Source organism: Tenebrio molitor, chromosome 4, assembly GCF_963966145.1.
Source record: "Tenebrio molitor chromosome 4, icTenMoli1.1, whole genome shotgun sequence".
Classification (NCBI taxonomy): domain Eukaryota; kingdom Metazoa; phylum Arthropoda; class Insecta; order Coleoptera; family Tenebrionidae; genus Tenebrio; species Tenebrio molitor.
In genome coordinates, this window is record NC_091049.1 from 17,774,716 (window position 1) to 17,797,144 (window position 22,429).

Sequence of the window (22,429 nt, forward strand, 5' to 3'; positions counted from 1 at the left end):
ATTTTTTTAATTTTTTTGTTAAATATCGTGTGGATATTTCCGATTACGATGAGGTATGTAATTGAATAACTCATGCCTTTCTCTAAACCTTTTTACAGTTCCTCAAAAAGTTTAATTCTTCTATTGTAGGTGAGGTCTCCGTAACTGAACTTGATGAGACAGAAATGCGTGATTTTTTCACTTTTAAGCACACTGGCTGCTACAAAACATGACGGTATTTAGCCTTCATTACGATCGAGCAATTAGAACCTATCGACTGAGAGAGTGTATGATTTTCTGAGGGGGTTACATTAATTTTTGTTTTCAATATTTGTTGCCAAAACTTGACAAAATTTCATAATATTGGATCGTTTTTGACAAAAAACACTTCGTTTCAAATTGAAATAGAGATGATTTAAATTCAGATTTCAGAACATGTCTTTTGGTTTTGAATTAGAACATCTTTATACAGGGTGTATTAAAAATGGCGCATAATATGCCTAGATATGCAAAACATATTAAAATTGTTAATTGTAAAAGTAAATATTAGAATTTAAAAAAATTTCATGGGAACTTTATATTTCTTATTGAAAAGTAATTACTAGTTTATCGTAAATTAAAAATCAATGTCAAGATTAACTGAAATATGGTGAAATTAGAGCAATGAGAAGCTCTATCGAATGTTTAATGTGTGTTCATTAGCTTTTCCAGACACAAATATTTTAATGCATTATTAAGATTCTTGTGAGTAAATCGAAATCGTTAATTTATATTACTCATTGTTAGGGGTAAGTTCTAAATATTAGCTTTAAAGTGTTTTCCTTAATACTGTGGCAATATTAAAGCTTAATAGAAAAATAGTAGAACAGAATAGAAATAGAGAAATATACAGGGAACAATCGATCAATGACTACCATGTAAATTGAGAAAATATGTTTGTTTCCATGACGATATAAGTGTTCTTTTAAATACATTTTAAAGATTGCTTTATCTTGATATAGTCCTGGAGAAAGTATAGTCTTCAACTCGTGTATAATGGCTATTATTCCAGAGGATGAAAAAATTCCAACATGAGCTGTAGGCGAAGCTATTTTCAAAAATCAATAAAACGCACAGTAGAACTTTACTTCGTGATAGTAGTGTAAAAAAAAATCAGAGAAGAGCGACCCAACGGGTTGCTTGTTTGCATTATTTGAAAAGTTACAGAATTTAAGCTGCTGATTCTAATACTGAGACGAAGATGTGTAGATCTGATTTAGACACCTAAATTTTTACTGACATAAAATACAGCCAATTTGTTAAACCAACTGATAACGTATTTAATTTATTTAAAAGAAATTATCTGATGACATGATTAATTAGTTCGACAAACATAGATACCTATCTTTAAAAATAGGTTAGACTGGAAGAATTTACAGCAAGGGCAGAGTTACAGTCGTTAAGATTCCATTTCATTCCTTGGCTGCGCCTAACAATAATTGTTATGATCTATACTTAATTATTGTCTATTTGCTTTTATTATTTGGTAGCAGTAAAGTTAACGACGAAGTTTAGCCGTGTCAGTTAACTGCCAGGTCACTGGTGGGAATGAGGTGTAAAAATAAGTCAGGTCTTCATTGTGGATCAATTTTTCAAAGGAAATTACATCTTCCATGCTGTAATATTTTGGTAGATTGGCGCTACAAGTTTTGATAAAAACTAAAAGTTTGTAAAATTGTGACATAGATAAAGTTAATGGGACCTACGTCGTGTTTTTATCGCATGTTCATTTAAATTTATCCTCAGAGTTGGCATTGAAGACACGCCAGTATGCAAAGTAAAAACACAAAAACGCAAAAAGTGAGGTTGTGATTTAAACAGCTGATCCGTGATCCGTGGTGCGTACACAATCGACTCTTTAACACCTACTTTGAGGAAAAATTAAATCAACACCCGATATACAGGCTGTCTTAAAAAAAAAAACGGCCTACGCTATAACTTTGCTATTGATGATGATGGCTCTCTGATTGTAATGGCATAAAAAAAACTATACCCTTTGATAACAAAATTTCCGAGAAAAAAAGGAAAATATCTTACTTCAAAAAGTTATTTTTGTTACAAGTACAGAGCGCCCAGAAATGTGGTATCAACTTTTACACAAAGTGTCACAAGATGGCACTTTCGAAGAGCCAAATTTGTTCAATCTTGCAACATTCAATTTTTGAATTTTTTCAAAAGAATATGTTAAGGAGGTTTTCCGAACAATTTTTACCTCCGATTTGTGCACTAAAATTTGTCGAGATGTTGCTCGAAGGGTTCAGTTATGCATTGAGCATAATGGTAGTCAATTTGAACATTTTCAATAAAATTTAAATTTGAATGTTTTATGTTTATCTCAATTTAGATAGCGGCGTTGCCATGCATAAAAAAGGCCTCTGTAAAAAAGTGTCATCTTGCGGGACCAATCGAAAAGCTTGCTACCACATTTCTGGGCGCTCTGTATCTAAAACATTGTTTTTGCGGACGAATCGTTGCTGTTTCCGGACAAGGCGATAGCCGAGTCTGGAATAGCAGATGAGCCTGCAAAAACGTTTTGGTACGTGTTACAAACAACATTTTTTTTGTTAAAGCTCCCAAAAACACATTCAAACCTCTTATTTTGTGTGATTAATGTGATCAGAGCAAATATTTCTCGAAAAGAGTGAACTTTTAATTTTAATTTCCATGCTACCATAGTAACACACAGAATTATTCTATTTCATTATTTGAAATTGCAGTTTTGGTGGTATTCAAGGGTATCTAAGTATGTGAAAACATCGAACATTGACGAAGGCGTCTTTGTTTAACGAAGGCGGCCATGCTCTTAAAAAACAGACAGTGACTAAATGGAGACCAAACAAATACAAAGATAAAATATTGTACTATTTTGGTAATTGACGTCAATCATTTTCTCCCACGTAGATATTTAAAAAAAAGGAATTATTGTAAAGAATGAACAATTCATTAACCCTACATTGTGTTCTTTTTAGAGAAAGCTGTATATTTTAATAAACATATCGGGTGTTTTTTTAAATTTCACCTCAAAGTATGCGTTGAAGAGTCGGTTGTAAACGCATTACAGATTACGGATGACGGATCAGTTGTTTAAACTTTAAATCTTACGTTTTTACATGAGTGGTGCGTGGCTTTATTAAATGAGACTGCTCAACAAAATCATTAGCCTCTGAGTTGTCTGGAGTTTTCAGTCATCCACTTTTGCCTCTTTTTTTGTACTTTGACTTCCTTTTTCTAGTAAATGTGTCATTATAATTCATCCACATAATTATTGAAACCCAATTACTGGCTTGTGGTCCTTTTTTGGAAAACAATTTTCATAAACTGACACATATTCTAGAGGTAAATTGAAATCCGATGCTCAAGTTTTTAAATTAATTATTTTTTATGACCGCTCATTTCTGCCTTTATATTAGTCTTCGTGGAACGTTCTACAATAAGCTTAATTTACTTAATCGACCTTTTCCGTCGTATTGTTCAGACGTCATTCTTGTAAGTAAAGCTATACCATTAGTTCACTTTCTTCGTTGCTCAAGGTAAGTGTCTCTTCTGGTTACTGTTTCTGACAGACAGAATACTTCTGATTCAAAATAGAAAAACGAACATCTCCTTTGAGAAATTTGTATCATCTATTCTTCAAAATAATTCAAACCTGCAGCTACTGACGAATTAGGAAAAAAAAATTCCAAACAAGTCTTTATTTGTGGATTGTATTATTTTTCACTTTCATCGTAATTGCAAACGACCGAATTTTCAAAAACCTATCGACCTGATCCTTTCGTTCCTTAAAACATAATTTGATAAATGTCTGGGATGCGTGTCGTAGCGAAATTGCATTCTTATCATTAGCAGATTTATTGCGACGGTTCAATTAACCCCGTCGGAGTTAAAATGACTTGTACTTTCCGAATCGAATCGTGGAACCTTTTAATCTTTTTATCTGAAAAACCAGAAAACTTCTGAACTTCTCTAATTGAGAATGGGCCAGGATATTAAAAACATCTAGATTTTCGAGGTAAACATAGGTACGTTTATAAAAAAAGTAACCAATTAAAGAGTGTTGTTGTGAACACTTTGTTAATAATTTGTGAATAAAAAATTATTTTGTTTTTATGTGTGTATGGTAATTAAAAATTTAATTTTGAATGTTTATTTTAGAATACCTAATACAAAAATGATGAATTATTTTGGAATTAAACCCATTGAAGGTAAGTTTATGTATACCAGGTTTAAATACTGAAAATGCAGAATTCCTGACAGAACAAAACCATAAAATTTCTACTTCATTATTAAAATAAGCTTCTAAGACTCTGCTCTTTTAATTTTGGGAATAAATAAATGGTCGAGGGTTACATCTGGAGAATAAACAGATTGTTTTAATAATTTAAAACAGGAGATATGAAGTGCAGTCATGTGACTGCAATCAGCTCTTATGAGTTACCCTAAATTAGAAATTTACTGTTACAAATTATAATCTATTGAAAATATGAATCCTTCTCTAATTTTTAGAAACTTTTCTCCACTGGATACACCTCTTGACGATCAAATTATTCAACAACATACACTACCGACGTATCCGATTGTTCGTACTCATTTTCCACATTTCTATACTTTGTGCGAATATTTATTTCTATATAACAGTCTTCGACACAGATTTCTTTTTTCAATACATTACTACTTTTCTCGGTTTGACGGGGGTAAGTGCCGTTTTTATTTTTACTACTTTATTAAGTTTCTCTTGCAGTCAGTGTTTTTCAACGTTTCTTTCTTCATATCCGAGAAAGAAATTGGCGCCCTGGACAATACCATTCGTTCCTGCTTTTGGTCACCGTCTAGCACTACTAACCAAGTAAAAGAAAGCATCATGAGATACTCCAAATACGTAACATACATGATTATTCTTAACATTTTCCTGGGTATCTTCGCTGGTATCGTACTATTTCCGATCGGCAGAGCGGTAGATCATCAATTTGCGATGTTCTTTTTTCGAACATATCTGCCCAACTTTCATTACCTTCTCGACATCATTTACTGTTTATCATTCATTGTCACTGGACATACCATAGTGAATTGGGCAAATATGATTGCTTACTATTGTTACCTGTCAATTGACCTTATGTGCAGAGGCAGTTAAGTATTTGTGTGTCAAATATGAAGATTAAGATGACGATTCACTCTTCTACTCTAAAGAATATCAGCAAATCATTAAAGATAGAATTCGATTTATTATTATCAGACACATCGAACTTCTAAGGTAATAACTATTTATTTTATAAGTGTTTTAGATAGCATTTAATTTACGCAAGAATATTTAAACGCGAGAGCTTGCTCGAGCGTTTAATTTTCTTAAGTGAATAAAATGCATCTAAAACACGCATGCAATACAACGTTTTATCCACAATCACACTCATTTAGACTTAGAATCGCCGAAATTTTATCTGATGTCATCCAAAATTAATTTGACATTTGACACCTCAAAAATCATTGAAATTTCGCATTAACTAAAAGAATAGGGGGATGTGTTGAATCGGTTACTATTTTGAGTGTTTTATGGCGTGTTTTATGACTTATAAAACACATTAAAGGTTGCCCAGCAATTGAATGATGACCTTATACTCGTAATATAGTGATTGTGGATAAATCTATTTATACCAATGCATAAATGCTAAGATATTTCTGTTGATATGTGTAGGGTATTTAGAATTGTTTCTGATCTGCCTACCGAACTTCTACCATTGCTAACACTGGGAGGAATTGCAATGTGTATTGGTGGAACGAGTTATGTCTATCTTATTGTGAGTATCCATCCTATATAACTACTAACAAAAGTTTCTTTGTAAAATTTGTTTCTGTTTTTCTCGTCACTTACGAAACTAACTTTGGCTCGATATAAAAAAACTAAATATATTATAATTCAGAATAAGTGGCATCGCGGTAGGCGTTACAAATTCAAAATTACGTTGGCAGCAAGACCCTTGGTAATAATATCCTAGTTTCGATGCTGTTGGTAATCTTCGCTTTTAATTTGGCCTTGATATTATCATTGGAATCGTTTTGTGTTTATTTTATTGTTATAAGTATTTGGAATTTCCTTGTTTCATTTATGAAAAGTGTATTATTTGTCTGGCGGTTATCTCTGCTGTGGGTGAAAACTATGTCAAACTTATGTAATGCATAACCTCAGAATAAAGTAATGACGGTTTCACATGTTTACAAACAATTTTGACATAACATAAAGCTCACTTTAGAGAATCAACGCCTACCGCGATGCCACTTATTCTGAATTATACTATAGGTATCTAACTTTACAGGAGAATAATCTATTCTACTGGCGCTATTTCCAATATTTTATTTCGGGCATTGCTTCACTTGTTACCGGCATATTAATTATACAATCTGGACAAGACGTTGAAGATCAAGTGCATTTTAGTTTTTTTTTATATTCAAACTCTAAATTAAGTATTTTTTAGACTGGGAATATGTGCGATACGATAAATGACGTTCGTTGGATAACTTTCAATGAAAGTAATAAAAGATCGGTAATTATTATTCTAACAATGTCTCAAGTTCCACGCAGAATTAAATTTACCGATACAGTATCGGTTAATTACGAACTAGATATACGAGTAAGGAACTGTCTTGAGATATACTCCAAATTTTTATCAAATAATTTTCTCTTGCAGATAGCAAGAAGTGTATATTCTTTTACCGCTATTTTCGCAAGTGTACACGATTTTAGTATTTAAAGATACAAATGCAATAGTTCTTAATATCCACGGCTAAAAAATGATACTCCTATTAAGTTTAATAATGCTTCACAACCGCAATGATGAAATCGATTAAAAGTGAAGTATTTGCCTTGTTCAAATGATAAATTCACAAAAGTAAATTCACATAATTCAGATTAAAAAATAAATTTGTACAATTTTTTTTAAAAGTATACAAAAAAATATACAAAAAAATGTATTTTAGAACAACGTTCGAGGTAGAATTACGTCTTTTAGAAAACATAATTTTGATGTACTATTGCGATCAAAAAATTTTGGACACTAATGTCATCGTGCTGTCATACATTCTAAAACGACCCTTATGTATTAATAACCTCAATTTTGAAAATGTGAATGTCAGATTTACTGAGAAAATATTCAAAAAGTTGTAAAAATCAGACAAATGGAATAGAACGAGGTTTTAATTAATAAAAAATATAAAACAAATACCCAAATGCACTCGCATATTAAAAAAATTATATTTTAAACCGGTGTCAAATTGACAACAATTTCATCTTTCATATGACAGTTTCAATAAAGCATGATTTAGAGTAATTTTTTTAATGTGACAGAAGTTTGATGTCCAAAATTTTATGATCGTAATAGTACGTGTACTATACATAGAAATTTTTCTATTTCCTAACAATAGAACCATAGTATCAACAGTTAAAATTGTGGATGCTCACATTATGAAAATGACAAAGATTTTTTTCTACTTCGGTGTCACAATGAGCATTTTGTGACACCGAAAACAGTTTTACAAAAATCAATTTTATAGCATCGTTTCTAGAGATTATTGAATTTGGGGTTGGTATTGAAAGTAAATTTCAGTGTTAAATATGATGTCATTTGAACCTGAATCCATGTTTTGGATCAAAATAAACTATTAAGGGGGTAGATTATTCTTGTAGCAACATCTGGGACACCATTTAAAATTTAATTTTCAATGAAATAATATTGCTTCGTCAATACCAACGCAATTCCATTAAAATAAAAGGCACTAGATAATAATTTTATATTTAAAAAAATTAAATTAATAAAGCCGAAGTAGAAAAAATAGCATGTTACACTCGTTGCACAAGACATGTTGTCGAACCCTCTCGTTCGACAATAGACTGTCTTGTGCAACTCGTATAACAATATAATATTATGATTCGATAATAATAGCTAACATATTTTCGTACATTTTTTAAATCATCTGTAATTTTTCTAGATACGTTTTGACCAAGTCAGCAACAGTATTGATCACTTACCTTAAGTAGAATAGAGTTTAATTATTATACTCAATGTTTATAACAATGTTAAATAAACGAGACGCAAAAAATGTTCTGTTGAATTTATTGCATAGATTTTAACACCCAGAAACGTCACCTTAACTATTTTTGTGCAAAATTAAATAAATTACCAAATTCAGTAATTGAAATATGCAGTTGAATTTCCTCTTGCGGTCAAAATCTTTGGGGTTTTGTAGCAAGTTGTAAATGGAAAGGGATTAGCGGTGGCGATAAGAATTATCTGGTAATTAGGAATTATATCGCCTTTCCTAAAATATTAAATTTAAACATTTCTTGGTAATTGTATGGATGTCACAGACAGACTTCTTGCAACCAATGATGGTGGAGTGCGGGTGTATATCCCACTTAATAATAGGTCCATTTCAAACTAAATTTTTTAGTTTAATTATTTATTTAACAGTGCCAGCAAGGAAATTAACCATATTCTGAATGAAGAAGGTGAACACGTTGTTGTAGTGAATGATGCCAAATTATGTCAAACCAGATAGTTGTGTGATAACACTGATAACCGTATACGTTGGAGATGTGTTGATAAGTTTTGTACTACGAAAATATACATACAGGGTGATTTACGAGGAATAATGAGCCCGACGGAATAGAAAATGCAACTCGCAATTCATCAGGAGAAAAACCCGGACATTTACCGTTTCGATGTCCGGCTTTTTGTTGCAATGTATTGTGGGTTGCATTTTCTATTCCGTCGAGCTCATTATTCCTCGTAAATCACCCTGTATACTCATTGTTTGCACGGATTTAGTGCATAATCAAGATGTGGATGGATCTTTAATATTGACACAACAAATAAACAACAGTGTGAAAAAACCCCTACATAAACCACAACTGCGGCATGTTATTATAATTTATCTTTGTAAATATTGTAAATAAATTTGTTTTTTCTATTATTATCAGTGTATTAATTGCTATTTCTTATTATGTATTTAAGAAAAATAATTATAATCTAATTAGGCAACCACCTGTCAAACACCTGCCGATAACCTCGGGAGGAACTCATCTGCTGATATGAATTATGCAGGTAAAGAAGTGACCGCCGGAAGGAACTCGAATACGCCCAGACAAAATTAATGGGACCTACGTCCTGTTTTTATGTATTGGACATATTATTATGTTGTGTTTTCAATTAAATTTCAACAACAAGCCGTACCATTGGAACCAGTGGCGGCTCCTCCGAGGAGGCAACGGAGGCAGTGCCTCCCCAAATAAAATTAAATAAAAATAAAATAAAAAACATAATATCTACTTAATTAAATATTATATTAAATCATATTATTTATGAATATATTTGCTTATAAATGATAATTATTCTCTTAAAAATGTGTTACAAGAAGATTTTAGCGGTTAGCATTTGCTGCTTTTGTCGGCCGGAGGCAGAGTTTAATTTAGCGCAGCATCGTTCGCCGCTAAGCGGACGAAAATGCATGGAAATGCGCCTAACTAGCATCGAGGCTCTCGGAATAAATCGTTTTGTGCCCGAGAAATGACTTCGGCCGGAGGCTTGCCTTGTTTACAGACGTCACGATTCATGTACATATGACCATCGCGGGAACGAACGCTGTTGGGTCTCGAACTGTAGCCGAGCTCTGACGAGACTTGACTCTTGACCACGCACCGGTGGTCGTTTACAAGTGTAGATTGTAGGTGCTCGTTTGTTTTTGTTTTGGATTTGGAGTGGTATTATTGGTCCCTGGTCAAAAGTCCGTGTTTTAGAATTTATTTTTTATATTGTTTAATAAAATGAAGAAAGATATGGAAATTAAAGAAATTGCGAAGATGTTATTGATTGATTATTAAATCATCCATTTAATTCATTGTCTTACGACAAATTGTAAAAAGTCAAGATCAGCCACAACCAAATTTAACCGGCCTTATATGCGTAAGTGGAAAGCAGAAACGGTAATTTAACACTACGTGGTTACGTGGTATCAGAAATGCACACGACTAGTCGGAAGTGTGAACAAAAATTTGTTGTTTTGTTGGCCTTGCATGCTATTTGCTGTTGAAACAGAAAACACGGTTTAGTCGCGTTTAAGATTTAATGATCTTAAAAATATTGCCCTTTGTATCGAAGGACACCAAAAATCAAAATACAACAACAAATATTATGTACAGTCGCGAGCAATAAATTTTGGTCGCCAAGGTCATTCTTTGACGCAATTGAAAATGCTCAATTGTAAAACAGTTGTAAATGTCATAACCTATCATCATGTTGTATGACATTAATTGTCATTTTGTTCTCATTTTTTTGACATGGGCATAATCAGACAGGGAAATTTTTTAAATTTGTGATAATCTAACCAAATTTTGAAATGACATTGACGACCAAAATTTATTGCTCGCGACAGTAGGTTCATATCTTCTACAAAAAAGAAGATTGAATATTTTTACCTGATATTTTTACTTAACAACGTACTGGTAAGCATTTTGGGGCACCCGGTATAGTATATTTAAAAAAATTATTAATATGGTGTATTTATTATTACTATGTTTGTTCAAGTTTGCCACGAGCCGCCACTGATTGGAACATTTGAAGGAATCGATCGAACATACATAGGAGTGCGTCACCCGAGTTGACACTGGCAGCTCAGTCTGCTGCGACAGTTACCTGAGAGATAATTGACGACGTTGGGAAGTCTCAATAATTTTCTCAGTACGAACCTTAGGTCGACCACTTCCAGGATTCCGCTGAACACTGCCACTTTCACAAAATCTGTGAACTGTGTAGCTCAAGTCCCAGAAAAGTGTTCATAAAAAAATTACATGGAAATTTTTCCGTGAATTCTTGAAAAACCAGTTCAATATGGTATACTCACGTCGCATTTTATCTTGCTGATCATTGCGAAAATAAGATTTAATCATGAATATATTTTGTTCAGGAGTGGATAACCATTTCCATATATAACATTTTGCGAAAAAAATTACTATGAAGATTAATGTTTGGGTAGAAGAGGTGGTTTTTCTGTAGCGTTTTTCAAATTCGCTTACATTTGCTGTTATACTATTTAAAATACGATCCAGTGTAACCAACTTAAACAGTCCTTCTTGATCACCTCGTATTATTCAGCCTGTGTGCCATAGTTTAAATTAAATCCCCGGTACCGCCACAATAGTGTGCCAAAATAAAAGTACTAGCGGATAGGATAGTAGGAACTTAGGAACGGGGGTGGCAAGCTTGGGTGAGAGAAGAGTGGGGGTGAAGCGGTTCCCGCGTGCGTAGGTGATAATTGTTTTTAGTTTTTTTTTTCTAAAGGAACCCACAGTGTTGAGAGGGATCCATTTTTAAAACGTGAGCTGAACGGAGAATCAACCTCACAACCGCCCCGTGTACATTATTTATTTTGTCTTTAATTCAGGAATTAGTTCCTTCAATTTGGGCATGGTTAACCAGCGTTCGTGATGTTTAGCGTGGACTTTGCCAGGGCTGTGTTGTAGAGGGTATGTTTGCAGATATTATTTTGTTGCATTTTGTTTCTCTCGAGAAGCACCATGTCGTTAATTTTAAGTCTTATCCCCTAAGTTTCTCCAGGAAGAAACAATTTTCCGGCAATTACATAGTTAGTTTCGCGAATTAGTAGCCATCGTGTGATTCACGCGAGACCATTTTTGCCACCAATTTCTAGCGGCACTTTACCCGCCATTTTTGTTTAGCCCAGCCAGTGATTGTAGCATTCGTAGTCACGTAGAGAAGGTTGCGTTACTTATGTTGCCATGGATTTGTGATATAGTAATATTAGTTCTGCTGAATAAACTCGGTGTCCACGTGTCGCTGAGCAAGCATTGCTAGGTTTCGGATGAGTCCAAGGCAGAACGTTGTAGGTACGACCCTATGGAAGCAACGTCACTTGGGGTTAACGGTTAGTTAGCGAAGGCGGACCAAGGTTTTGCTTATGCGACCCTGGGATGATAACGTGAACCCCACGACGGTTCTACCACTCGTTGTTTGTCGGGAAACCCAGTTCGACGCGCGATAACACGAGTATCTAGAAACGTGGCTTGATCTCACACGATTCAGATTATTCTCCTCAGTCCCCTCGCGGTCGAGAGTTTGTTACCATCAGCTCCTAAGCTTCTGATGGGGTACCTTGACCTTGTAATTACTAATTAAGCATAGGATTGTCATTGATCGAGTTGGAAAAGATGAGTAATACCAGGGATATGGTTTTGAAGAAGGTTTTTATCCACCCCTGTCTGTGATAACTGCATTATAATTTCATCACTGGGTGTGGGATTGATATCATTCTTTCGTTGAATATCCAATAAGAATGCATTCATTCTTTAATAGTAGTGGAGAAAACTTATTACAGGCATTTTTTCAATAAAACGTATTTTGCGGTACTCTTCCAACTGGACCCCTCAGCGTTTGCATTCTGAACCTGTTCCGTCAAAAGGAAAAACACAACGTACGCTTCGATGACGACCGCCACCCGTTTGGGACACTTGCATCCGTTTTGGGCGTGTTCGAATATTTGGCGGAAAGAAGTATCAGATCATTACAAGCTCTTGATAATAAGTACATTTTTGATGCATGTGATATGTAGATAGATACACAAGGGATATGATATGAGTCTCCTCTTGCTAAAAATCGCAGCAAACAACATTTCGTTAAATTTTGCTACTCTCGGGTCCCTTAATAAATCATAAACGTGTCTATTTTTAACATAGTTGATGGACTTTAAATGAACATAAATAAACATCCGCGAACACGAGCAAAATTTTGCATACTTTTTTGGTGTATACGTGGCTTTATTAAATAACACTGCTCACTTATTCTTGCATGCTTGATCGCTCGCTAACTGGAGCAGACCTTAAATTATGGTTGAGTGAGAATGCTTGTGGTGAATATGCAACTTCAGAAAAAACATAAGCCACTGAGTTGTATAGAGTTTTGAGTCATACACTTTTGTCTATTTTTTTGTACTTTGACTAGCAAATAATATTCCTTTCTTATCCTAGTAAATACGTCATTATAGTTCATCCATAAAATTATTGAAACCCAATTACTGGCTTGTGGTTCTTTTTCTGGAAGAAGATTTTCATAAATTGACACTCATTCTAGAGGTTAACAATTGAGATCCGAATCTCATTTATTTAAATACATTTTTTTATGACCGCTCATTTCCGCTTTTTTATTAGTCTTCGTTGAATTTTCTACAATTAACTTAATTTGCTTAATTGACGTTTTCGGTCGTATTGTTCAGACGTCATTATTTTAATATACCAATATTCCATATTCTTGTAAGTAAAACTAAACCATTAGGTAGTTCATCCTGTTCATCGTTCAAGGTAAGTGTCTCTTTTGTTTGCTGATACAGACAGAATACTTCTAATTCAAATTAGAAAAACGAATAAATTTGAGAAATTTGTATGTATCATCTATTCTTCGAAATAATTCTAAACCTGCAGCTACTGAAAATAAAAATTCCAAACAAGTCTTTATTTGTGGATTGTTTTTTTTTTTTTTTTTATTTTGATCGCAATTAGAAACGACCGAAATAGGAAAAATGTTTCTTGGAAAATTGGAACTTTCTAATTTCTTTTAGAATTAAGATTTTTTTTTTTTTTTTTTTTTAAGGTAGGGCACCACGAATGCTGGCTGCGTTTCCTCGTTGGATAGCCAAAGAAATACGTTGGCGAAGGAAATATTTCGCCTTCAAATCACCGCTTTCAGCTATTAATTTTGAACCGACGTTCAATTAAGATTAGTTGAAAAACCAAAAAACTTCATATTATTTTCCCCTAAAAATACAGGGTGTATCTGAAATACGTGTGTTAATTTTAACCAGTGGAGGAACTCGCAAATTTACGAAACTTTCCTCTATAACATTTTCCAAATTCGCAAAAGCTTTCCAAGATTTTTACCAATTCTTACCAAAGGAGTCGTTTTGTGTGATTAACTAATCTCTATTATTTTTTAACCATGCTAATTTTAAGTTTAATTATTGAAACGTTTCGACTTCCTTGACTTTTCCACGATGAAACTTTCCTCCCTCATTTGGTGTATTGTTGGTTGCCGCATTCCCTCGAATGAAATTTTTGCGGAAAAATACGAAATAAAAATAATGAGGAAAAAATATTTGTGGATCCTACGTTGTGTTTTATTTTTCATTTTGTTTAATTAGGTTCTAGCGAGAGGCCGTACCTTCGGAAGGCTTTTCAGAAAATAGAATTAAAACGATTGAGCACACTTCACTTAAATTTTATTTAACAAATCATTGAGTACGGTGGTGTTTGGTCCCAACCACGACCTTCTAAATAGTCGAGACTCTTGGCTCTCTCCGGCCTGTTCATTTGCCAGTTTTCGGGGTTCGCCGTTTGGCGCTACTTTGCAGGCGCCGAAATTGGCGCGAAACGTTAAATGTCAAAAAGATGACATGTAATAGTATATTAAGTATAAAGAACGGTAATGACAATGTACGGATCGAAGACAATTGTTTGGAGGAGGAGCTTGCGACGACTCCAATATTGTCTGAGATCCGTACATTGTCATTAACGTTCGTCATGCTTATGAGATTTTTTGCGCGATTGAATATTTATTACAAAACATTCCTAACTAGAATGCAATGCTATACGACGTCCTTCACATCGTGTTGCCACAATGTCGATTTTTGTATCGCGTTTCTAAGGCAATCTGCAAACAACTACCGCCATTGCAGTTTTTGTGGGCAAATATCGCCAGTTGTGTTGAAAAACAAGCAGTAAAATGAGTGATATTAGTGATTCCGACAACGAAGTGGATATTGTAGAAGAAACTTTGAATGTGGGGTGCGTCACAAATAAAGAATTTTTGAAACTAACGACCTCAACGTGTAATTAAGAAGACAAGGAAAATTTGGGGTATGAAAATTTTGATAATACTAATGTCGCGGCAAGTTCGCTAATATTATTTCTTTGCAGCGGCAAGGAATGCGGACCACAAGAGCCGTGTGAGTTTCCAGAAAGTGCTAACATCTTGTCTTCAACTTCTGTCTACATAAATCAAGAATTTTCGAAACCAGCGAACTCAATATGAAATCAAGAAGACAAGGAAAATCCGGGGTATGAACATTTTGACAATTCTAATGTCGCAGCAAGTCTGTTACTAAAATTGTTTCATTGCAGCGGCAAGGTAGGCCGACTACAAGAGCCGTGTGAGTTTCCAGAAAGTGCTAACATCTTGTCTTCAACTTCCGTCTACATAAATGAAGAATTTTCGAAACCAACGATCTCAATTTGTAATCAAGAAGACAAGGAAAATGCGGGGTATGAAAATTTTGACAATGCCAATGTCGCGGCAAGTTTGCTAATGCTATTTCATTGCAGCGCCAAGGAAAGCCGACTACAAGAGCTTTATGAGTTTCCAGAAAGTGCCCCCACATCTTGTCTTCAACTTCTGTCTATATAAAAATTATTATAATAATCGATTAATTTTGAATAAACTTTACTTACCGTTCTAGAACACCAAAAATTACTTACCATCGAGTTTATCGTTAGCAACGAGTAAACAGAGCTTACCATCTTGGAAACAGACGTGGTAAACAACCAAATAGAGTACAATCGCGCAAAAAATGATGTTTGGAAACGTGTAAGCATTATCATGGCCAACTGTATCAAAACTCTAAACGCTTATTATGGCCGTCCCACTTCGTATGAAAAAGTGTTCCCGTCGAGTAGCCCGTGGAGCGTACGTACAGTGGCGCCCCCTAAATTAACATTACGAACTATAATTTGAAATCGAAATTGTCAAAACTTCTCAGTTGTTATTATAGGGAGTTTTCGCCCTAAATAACGGTAAGGCTAAACTTAGGCAAAGCCCGCTAAATTCTTTCTCGTAACACTAAAATCATAACGGGGCACGATATTTCGAACAAAATAACGTATGAATTTAAGGTAACCTTATTTTAGCGTAGACAGGGCAATAACTCCCTATTGTCTTTGCCCTTTCTTTATATGTATATATATTTTTTTTTAAAGAGTGAGCAATTTATTATTATGTAGAAACAACAATTAATTAAACATTAACAATAAATTAAATATAGTTATATAAATCATAAACAATACACTTCTTCGAGTGGAGTTGCATAAGGTAGAGTGGCTAAAATACTTGCAGCATTTCCACGTTGAATTGCCAGAGATTCTTTGGTAGAAGAAAAATTTTGCTCTAGAATCTCCGGACTCATATTTATAAGTTTTGCGCCAATGAAATCGATAAACGTTTTCAAAGAAAAGGTATGAAGGTTCTCTATAGCACTGATCCAAAAATAATTATAAAATAATTATAATTATATTATAAATTATAATTATTAAATTATACATATATATGTTGTTCACGTTGAGTTGACAATTTCAAGGTCAAATAATTTTATTTTTTGGCTCTGTAATTATGCTTTGTAAATAGTGACATGCAGGTCAACACCGTTCCCGTTGGATTAAGCATTGCTAAATCGCATTATGTTGGTTAGCTGCATGTCACTATTTACAAAACATAATTACAGAGCCAAAAAATTAAATATTTTGACCTTGAAATGTTCAACTCAACGTGAACAAGGTTTACGAACTGATTCCTCAGATCATCGCAAACTCTTTTGCTTATAGTTTCTGATGGCGTCCGCGAGAAATACACCTTAGGGATCACATTTATCAGCATCCTTTAAAATTTTGTTATCAACCCTCCACCACCCGGCAATTTTCCCGGAGTACATACACTATTACGGATATTAACTATCAAGTAACAGTGCAGTGCTAATCAACATAATTACCGGCGTCTCGCCTCCACATTTTGACTTTGTTGTTTTATTATGTTCTGTGTCAATGTTTATAGATACAATCTGATTTAATGGTACTTTTTTGTAGTTGTTCAAGATCTTTAATTTTTTCCAAACTTTTTGAATAACGGTCGTTCGCTGGTTTTAATTTTAGTTTTAAAACTTTATTATGGTATTGTAAATCAGAAATTTGTACTCCAGAAACTAAATTCACCTGAACATCTTTGGAACTGCTTGCAAATAAACATGATTCTTTAACAACTTCAACATTTAATGTAACATAATTAAGATGTAATGATTAAATTTAAAAAAAAGTAGCAGTTACAAATTTAGAAGGAACAGCTTCTTTAGTAAGTCCAGTCTTGTTGTTATAATTTATAAAATCAGATGTCTTAAAATTATTTTTGCAAATTACTGTGTAATCTTTTATTTTATAAATATCTACAAATAAACGTATCAATACCTTTTTAAAGCTTTTATTATAAATTTAAAATCTCATCCTGTGTCAGATCCTCCCATATGCATTTTCCTCATATTTGCTATACAGTTACTTTTAGGTAGTTAATGATTCGATGGCTATAAATAAATGATTACAAAATAATTTATACATCATTTATACATACATTTATATGGACACCTCTAGTTACTGCACGATTACTCAAAGTAGACAGGGCTCAGGAACCCATCCATACCAGTATTTCTAGTAAGCATAGCTACAGTTTTTTTAAACTGAGTATACAGTACATGTTTCTTTTTGGGAAATGTCTTCTTGGCCTCTGGTAACTTATTTGCCAGCTGGGCCGGCAAATCTTTATATCTATTAAGTCCTTTTGGGTTATCCTCTGCAACCATGAAAATTTTATTCCATTCTAGAAAATTTACCATTTTCTTGTTGAATTTTTGTCATAGGTGACAATCTTTTTAATGTGCTCACTTATTCTAATGCTGACACGAGTCACATTATCCAACAACACAATTTATTCAGAAAATACTAGGTAAATTCGAATTACAACAATTTGAGGTTATGTCTGATATTTTGAAGCAATTCTAGTTTTTTTATGGTTTTTAAAGCTACCTTACCTATGTTTCTTATTTTACACTCTTACTATTTTGCTACTGCATGCAATTAACACTTGCAGTTAATTTATTTACTTGTAAGTATTTGACATGGACATACACATCACATAACCAATTAAAAAAAAAAGACGTTTCTGTCTTCTGTCATCCGTTGTCCTTTAGTTCAAATAATCGTCACTTGAAGTCTCTACTGTACGTACGATTTTTTTAAATGACAAGAACAATTTTTCTTACAGAGAAAACATCGAGTGGGACGGCCATAATAAGCGCCTAGCGTTTTGATATAGTTGGCCATGGCATTATAAAAAGACAAAAATATTCAATGAATTGCCTTCAGACAATAATCTACGGAATCGCTGGCTTGAAAGTTTCAATATTTGCCCAGGCAGGGATTTCAAAAAACTTTTAATCAGTAATAGACTTGATATATACTGAGTGACTATAAATGATTGAAAGAAAATAGTGGATTGGCAACACTGATGCGGTTGATAGTGCAAGTCTTCTCGTGCATCATCTGTCAGTCATTTCTACTTAGGTTAGGTTAAGTCACGAAGTACATTGTCGATTTAGATTTTTTGACATTTGTTTCAATTTTAAAAATTACGTGTGTCATGCCAACGATGTTGCCAACTAAAGATTTCAAATGTGTTACCAACATAACAAAATAATTTTCAATCATTTATAGTCACTCGGTATAATTTAAAATGTATTTTAAAATTAGGTACATACTCGTATTCTTCACTAACATAATGTTGTAGGCAAGCCTTTCCAACAGTGTTGCCAATGTACCGATCCCGATTGAAACATTCTCTGTCTCCGCAAACAGTCCTTTGCTTGCTTAAATGTTCATTTTCTTTTCCTTCGTCTACTTCCAATGTTGTGGGTATTAACAAGTACTGAATTCCGTGAAATAATTAAATTTAAGAATACATATGTATATTAGGAACGATTATCTATGCAATTAATATACTTAACTAATGGAAAATTTCGATTAAAATGTAGTAATCATGTCTTTACCCGACAAAGTAACAGCTGGGGCCTGTTTCATAAAAATAATAGAACTTGTCCGACAAGTACCGAGTGACTATAAATGATTGAAAATTATTTTGTTATGTTGGTAACACATTTGAAATCTTTAGTTGGCAACATCGTTGGCATGACACACGCAATTTTTAAAATTGAAACAAACGTCAAAAAAATCTAAATCGACAATGTACTTCGTGACTTAACCTAACCTAAATAGGAATGATTGACAGATGATGCACGAGAAGACTTGCACTACCAACTGCATCAGTGTTGCCAATCCACTATTTTCCTTCAATCATTTATAGTCACTCGGTACTTTACTACTCAAAAATCACAAATGTGACAAGTTATAGTTTCATAAAACTATAAGTGACTAGTGATTAGTGACAAGCGACAAGTACAGAACTGACAAGCAAATTTCCCTTAAATTACTAGCGTTTTGTTTCATAAAATGACAAGTTTCATAAAACTAGTTAGTTTTATTAGTAAAAACTGACAAGTCAAGGGAGCACCGTACATTTAAATAAATACGTACTTAAAAAATGTATTTTATGCTATTGGACAGTGAGAGTGATGATGATGAACAAGTCGAAATTGTAAGACGTCCCAGGGTATTTCGAAAAAGAATAAATTTTCGTTTTCAATCTTTTTTTGAATTTAATGAACGGTTCCGACTAAGTTCTGTGAAAATGGAAGTACTATCTAATGCGATTGGACATAGGTTACAACACGAAACACAAAGAAATTATGCTTTGAGTGTACAGCAACAAATTCAAATAGCTCTGCATTGGTTTGGTACTGGTTGCCAATACCATAGTGTTGGCGACATGCATGGGGTATCAAAAGCCACTGTGCATAGGTGCATTAAACGCGTTACGATGTCGATTAATCGCGTACTTGGACCACAACTCATACGTTGGCCAAACAATATGATGGAAGTAGTAAGAGGATTTAACCGAATTGGAGGTTTGCCATTGGTAACTGGTGCGGTAGATGGGGTCCTAATACCCATAGATGGGCCTAATGTAGGTGAGGAAGCTTTTGTTGATCGGTACGGAGACCACTCTATTAACGTCATGGCTGTATGTGGACCAGATTCGAAGTTTTATTTTATAAATTCAAATTGGCCGGGAAGTGTACATGATGCAAGGGTTTTACGAAATTCTAGCTTGTATAGAAGAATGGAAACAGGATGTAGACCTATTGAAAACGGATATATTATTGGTGATAGCGCTTATCCTTTGAAAAACTGGCTTATAACACCAATAGTCATAAATCCCAATGATCCTGCACAAATTCAGTTCATCCGAAGACACAGGCAGACTCGAAGTGTAATAGAGCAAGCATTTGGAATTTTGAAAGAAAAGTTTCCGTGTTTAAATCATCTGCGAATACAACCTGAATTTGCAGCAAATATAATCAAGTGTTGTGCTGCACTTTGTAATTATGCTCGAGATGGGGATAATTTAGAAATACAACACGAAAATTTTCCAAATTTTCGCAGAAACGACGAACCACTTCCGAACGATAATGTTGATGTTGCTGGTAGACAACGTTTACAAGAAATTATACAACATTTTCGATAAATTTTTATTTCAACTAACAAAACACTTTAATTAATAAAAACAAATAAATTAACTACGAGTACTAATGCCTAATTCTTTTTCTAGTTTTAAAATTCTAATTCAGTTTTTCTGTTTAATTTTTCTAAATAATCTATTTCTAATTGTAACTTTCTTTTTTTTATATTTGGTACTTCCATATCTGTTGGTGGTTCGGATTTTTCTGAAAAAAAAACGCATCAGTTTCAGTGATGAATCTTACTAAATTAAACTTACTTTTTCTGTTTGTCCTTTGATTTTCTGTGTTTTGTGGAACTTCAGCAGGGGTCGCAGATCTGAGGGCGACAATTTCCTCCGAATTTTGCATCAGGTACTCAACTGCTGATATTTCTGCATCCAGCTGGAAAACTTCTTCTTCTGTACTTTCTAGAGTGTCGTCGACGCCTATCCCATTCACACTCATCGAATCTTTGCCTAAAATCTCTATTACTTTCTGATCAACTTCCGTCATCTTCACTTCCTTTCCACCTCCCGTTCCTGTTCTTCTTGCATGATCCTTTTTTTCCTAAAAATAACATGCGGCAATACAAAAATAAATAAACAGAAAAATAAAATTAAAAACTCACCAATGCTCTTTTGCGCAAATTGGGCCACACCGTGTCTCTTACATAGGTCCAGCTTTTTTCACTACTCACTACCCCTAAACTTGCAGCCGTGGTGTAAATTTCTTGCCAAGCCTTTTGCTTGGTCTGTTTAGTTACTTGGGGTGTTAACGCTCCAAATAAAATCTGTTTTTTTTTATTGATTTCCTCTAGGAAAGTAACTTTCACTGCGTTTTTTGCCATTTCAAAAATTTTACAAGTTCTTGTCAAAAAACAATTAATCACCATAACATTTTAGGAAATTGTCATTTGTTTGACAAGTGGTAAATAATATTTTATGAAACACAAATTATTAGTACTTGTCGTTATTTTTATATTCACTTGTCACTAGTCACTTATCAACTTGTAAGTTTTATGAAACAGGCCCCTGGTGACAGCACAATGACAGAAAGTCAAGTTTCAAACCGCGTGGTTCCGAACTCAAATCGCCCGTTCGCTAGCGCCAAACGGCTTACAAGTGCATAATGGTATTTTGCTCAAATGAACAGGCCGGAGAGGGCCAAGCGTTTGCGCCTCGACTATTTAGAAGGTCGTGGTCCCAACAAATAGTAGAAAGAAATAAATGAATTTAATAACAGAAGTTGGTGGACATTTGACTCAGGTAGATTTGACTCGCGACTCACGAATTGAGATCTGACTATGAATAAATGACTAAGCTGGGCAAATACAGAAGTTTCTGGCGCGAACAGCATTATACGAGTTTGAGATGCGAACTAGGTGATCCGATTTAGATTTGAATTATTTCCCCAATTAAATTGAACCCGACGCAATGCCTTGGAATCTCATAGATCACCCTGGTCTACTCCGGTGGTCGAAAATAAAAGGGAAAAAGGTTCTAACAGGGCCAAAGGGTACCTTTCTTCACGTGTCAGCTGGCCTAGTTTGGTCGCTGGCCACCTTGGGGGTGAGGCGGCTAATTTTGTGCTCTTATGCCGGACCACAGCTAATTGAGTGCGACGGACACTGGCGGTAGCTTTCCGAACTGGAGACTCCAAGACATAAACAACGAATGGAAATGTTTTAAAATGATTGTATACTAGTTCGGTAAATGCAAGAAATTCACATATTTCAAGACTCTAAAGAGTCACGTGGTCATAAAATCCTCAAAGAAAATAATATAATTTTTATTTTAACACGATAGTGAACTAATGTTGTGTGAATAATTAAACCGCGCCTACAATTTAAGTACAAGAATTAGAAAAGTAAATGTAAAGCACGTGGTCACAAATTGATTGCTGGAGGTAACGAACGTACCTCCGGCTACTTTGGAGA

At 34.2% G+C, this 22,429-nt stretch overlaps 2 long non-coding RNA genes across 2 annotated transcripts; one reads left to right on the forward strand and one right to left on the reverse strand.

Annotated features, from left to right (window-relative positions):
* Nucleotides 1-14,461: 14,461 nt before the first annotated feature.
* On the forward strand, nt 14,462-15,632 carry LOC138129862 (uncharacterized). The gene is made up of 3 exons (XR_011159409.1): nt 14,462-15,124; nt 15,188-15,328; nt 15,389-15,632. It is a non-coding gene; the product is annotated as an uncharacterized lncRNA (long non-coding RNA).
* Nucleotides 15,633-17,279: 1,647 nt separating this feature from the next.
* LOC138127512 (uncharacterized) lies at nt 17,280-18,131 on the reverse strand. Its single transcript, XR_011158255.1, has 3 exons — nt 17,911-18,131; nt 17,454-17,672; nt 17,280-17,406 (listed from the first exon to the last, which is right to left on the reverse strand). It is a non-coding gene; the product is annotated as an uncharacterized lncRNA (long non-coding RNA).
* Nucleotides 18,132-22,429: the final 4,298 nt, after the last annotated feature.